The sequence below is a fragment of the Bidens hawaiensis genome, unplaced genomic scaffold (assembly GCF_021521415.1).
Source record: "Bidens hawaiensis isolate Kalapana, Puna unplaced genomic scaffold, B.hawaiensis_p1.1 tig00028985_1, whole genome shotgun sequence".
NCBI lineage: Eukaryota > Viridiplantae > Streptophyta > Magnoliopsida > Asterales > Asteraceae > Bidens > Bidens hawaiensis.
This window is the reverse complement of record NW_027494760.1, coordinates 104,460-108,612: the sequence shown is the minus strand read 5'-3', so window position 1 is coordinate 108,612 and position 4,153 is coordinate 104,460. Positions and strand designations below refer to the sequence as shown.

Genomic DNA, 4,153 nt, shown 5'->3' with positions numbered 1-4,153 from the left:
TTAATTAAATTAAAGATTTCATTTAGACAAAACAATAATCTCCGTTACCTTGATCAATACATATTTGTTATTCCAAACTATATAAGCACTTACATGTAGATATACTTGGGACATTTTTAGACTCGGATCCTGTTACATAGACTCGCAATCACTTGAAGGACTACTTAATGAGAAGGTGTGGCAAGAGGATTGACCATCACTTGCACTTTTTGCTTCTCTGGAGTAGAAACTACTAAAGACATTAAACCAGATTTAACCTTTTCAACAATCATGATTATAACCCAAAACAAAATCCTAGAAATCACCATCATCCCTAATATAATCACCAAATCAATCCACTTCGAGTAACCCATTTCAACTTCCCATTTCTCTCTTAATATATACTCCCCATCCATGACTTTTTGCACGCCCGCTTCTTTATATAGATACTTCACACCTTCAAACTCATTCTTGAATAGTCCTTGATATGCATACTTGTGAAAACCGACGTAAAATAACGGGTATTTCCAAAATACGTGTGGCATATCATTGGGTAAGCGAAAGAACCCTCCACCTAAAACCATGAAGGCCTGGATCCCGGCACCAGTTATGATTCCCATCAAATAATTTGGAACTATGCTCGCTACAATCATCATTAGGCTCTCAACTACCAGCATACAAGAAAAGAGTACGGCTGTGTAGTAGGCAAAGTGATCCAATCCCTCACGAAGTCCTGTGAGGTAGTATGCTACTGCCCCAGAATCAAGGATACTAGTAATAAGTATGGTGTCGAAGAGAGGGTGTTGGCTATGACGAAAGCCCCGATTGAGTAATGTCCATTTAATCTTTCACGTTCGAATACCCTTCATGTCCTCCACAAATGAGGGGAATCCTCCGATGGTCATAAATGTTAAGAATGAAGCCACAAACATAAGCATCGAACTTCTAGCCTGCAAGTTTATATCCATAGTGTATATTAAGAAAACTGAACTTGCAAAATGAAATCGATCTAAAGGTTGTTTTATAAAGAATATCTAAATACTGTATTTTCACCTCAATCGAGCTGTAACTTGAACCAACATCATAGAAGAGTGTTCCGAGACCTAAGCACAATGCTAAATAGATAGCAAGGCGTAACCAGTAGTAGCCAAGATCACGATGCATGTTGACGAAAGATCTCCTCGTGAGTACAAGAGATTGAGTTGAGAAACTAGCATGCTCTTTAATTTTATCATTTGTTGCATCTCCCTAAGAAATTCCCAGGAAAATATTCATTCTATTGTTATATTTTAACAAAATCTGAACAATATATATTGATTATATTTATATATTTATGAATTTAGAAATCATGAAAATAAACATTTTGGCCCACTTTTTGACAAAATAGGCATTGAGTGTTGGAATTTCAACAATAGACATATCCAAAATCAGTCAATCTGAAAACGTATGTCAAGTAAAAGCTGGCTAACAAAATAAGTTTTCAACCGACACTAAAAATAATAAAAGGTACGACGGATCCACTAAACATTCAAACAAATCAATATACGTGTAAAGTGCCGACTATTTTTTTTAACCAACAGCTACATACACATACTATATTTTAGCGGGGTTTATATCTTAGCCGACGGCAATAATGTTTAACCGTGGTTAGAAAGTAAAAGCGGGGTTTATATCTTAGCCGACGGCAATAATGTCTTAACCGTGGTTAAAGGGGCCAAATCTTAACCGTCATCTAAGATAAAGTCGGCAATATACACATGCTTAGATTTGATTTTTTTGTTTTGTGGATTTATTGATTTTTGGACTCTAAATTCCAGCCTTTAGCTGGTTCCACTTATTTGAGATTCTCTGATTGTTTAATACTGGATATGCTTGTTTTAAAAAGTATAAACTCAATGCCTATTTGTTTAATTTCATGGGTCCGAATGTTTATTTTGTTGATTTCCCTTATGAATTTCTAGTTCACCTTCTGGCATATTTCAGCAACAATATTGTTAACTTCTTGGTAAGTGGTAGATGACTTGTATGAATCTATTAAGGCGTTAATCACTTCCTCTGTAGGTTTCCTTCTAGCCAAACCAAGTTCGATATCCTGTGAATTTCAATAGTATGTTAGAATCATAAACAATAAAATAACAAGTACAAGTATGATATTAGAAGATGTGTTGTGTAAAGAAGTTACCTCAACAAAATCCTTGTTAATTGTTCTAAGAAAGTGATCAGAAGGATTCTGGAAATGAGGGCAAGGGAAGCCATTCAAAGTGAAAAACTGCAACCAAACAAGATATAAATAAGATATTCTAAATTACTTTACCTTTCTTTTATAGAGAAAATCAACAAGACATGAATTGAAATCTGTGTTATAACCATACTTCATTTGCAGAGCTTGTTTTCCCAAAGTAAACTGTTCTTCCAGAAGAAAGAAGACACAGATTATGAAAAAGCCCAAATACTTCGCTGCATGGCTGGTGAATGGATGCAATGATGGTCCTTCCTTCATGCTGATCAAGCTTTGCGATCCTGCTCATCACGTAGAATGAGGCAGCACTATCGAGGCCGCTTGTTGGTTCGTCAAGAAAGAGAAGCTTAGGATGAGTTAAGATCTCCATACATATGCTAACTCTTCGTGTCCATTGAATCTTGAAGTCCCATCTCTTTTATGGTCATTTCCGCTCTCTCCTTCTTCTCAGATTTAGACATGGAGTCCGGAAGTTGGAGCTGCGCTGAATAGTAGACGCTTTCACGGACAGTGAGTGTTGTGATCAGCGTATCGTCTTGAGTCACATAAGCCTGTAATTAGACGTGTATAGTTTTATTTTGCGGTATGGACGAAAACCTAACTTTTTAGTTTTTTAGGTGATTTAGGAGTATTTTAGAAAGTCATGTACTCTCATAGTTCGCTACTCCTACAAGCGGATTTTGCAAAAGTTAGCTTTGTCGTCAAGCTGACTGGACGAAATTTTTTTTTTAAGTTTGCATACAATAGAAGTGAACTGTCCATGTTAACTTGCATGCATTATTCTCAACTGGTCCTCATATTATTTTGAGTGGCTTCTTCATATTATATATAGCAGTCGTAAGTGATTGTACGTAAGTGGAGGAAATAGAGAAATTTTTGTTGATTAGTAAATTTGAAGAAACGTTGTTTACCCTCTATAACTTTTTAATGTTTTTTTAAGTGGTTGTGAGTGAAAAGGATAAAAAATGTATTGATAAAAGTATAAAAAATATTAATTATTTGAAAGAAAAAAAATATATAGTGTTTTTAGTGTAATTATAGAAATGCATATAGTGATGCTGTTGGGAATATTTTAAAGAACAACCTACAAATACAAAAACTTAAAAAAAAATATAGTAAAAGTACGTCGTATATGAATCCTAAACCAGCTACTAATCTGAAAAATTCCCAAATTAGTGCAAGAAGAAATAGATGAACCAAATAATTATAATCATATTATTAGTGGTTACCGATGTTCCATATGCTAGGGTTTTCTTAACTCCATTAACTAAAATATCACCACTCTTCCTAGTCTTGGGGTCAAGTCTCCCTGAATTATAAAAAAAAGTTGGTTTAGAGACAAACTGTATAGTGTTTTCTATGTTTCAAAACAATGATTAAGGTTTGCATGATGAGAAGATTATTATATACCAGCCAAGGCGTCAAGGAGTGTCGATTTGCCCGACCCAGAAGGACCCATAATAGCCAAGATCTCTCCTGGTCTGGCATACCCCGTAACACCTTGAAGTATGGATCGGCTTCCTCCGGTTTGTCCATCGTGCACCATAACCAACAAGTCTTTCCATGTCAAACACACACCATTGATGGTGTCACACTCTACTTCACCATTACTACAACTATATGGAAGTGCTGATGCATGAGACGTAATCTCCACCTCTAGGGAATTCTGTACTTCTATGGAATGAGAAGTTTCCATTCTAAATAGAGAAATAAATATTTAAATATGAATAGAGAGACTTTAAAGAAAATTTGTGCAAAGATTTATATTTGGGTGTTTAAAGATGAGGATGTGTTTGGTTTATATAAGCGTTAAGCTATCTATCTGTCATGATTTCAGCCATAGATATAAAAAAGATATTATTGAAATAATGTTGGGAGTGCTTTTGCATTTTCCTGACCACACAAGAGAATGAGTTGATAGAAAAAAATCTTAAA

The 4,153-nt window shown here is 35.1% G+C and overlaps 1 pseudogene across 1 annotated transcript; it reads right to left on the bottom strand.

Annotated features, from left to right (window-relative positions):
- LOC143577984 (ABC transporter G family member 1-like) lies at positions 1 to 3,931 on the bottom strand (annotated as a pseudogene). The gene is made up of 7 exons (XR_013143194.1): positions 3,629 to 3,931; positions 3,448 to 3,527; positions 2,352 to 2,769; positions 2,162 to 2,248; positions 1,946 to 2,071; positions 1,033 to 1,227; positions 1 to 929 (listed from the first exon to the last, which is right to left on the bottom strand). The product of XR_013143194.1 is annotated as an ABC transporter G family member 1-like (transcript).
- Between the last annotated feature and the right edge of the window lie 222 nt (positions 3,932 to 4,153).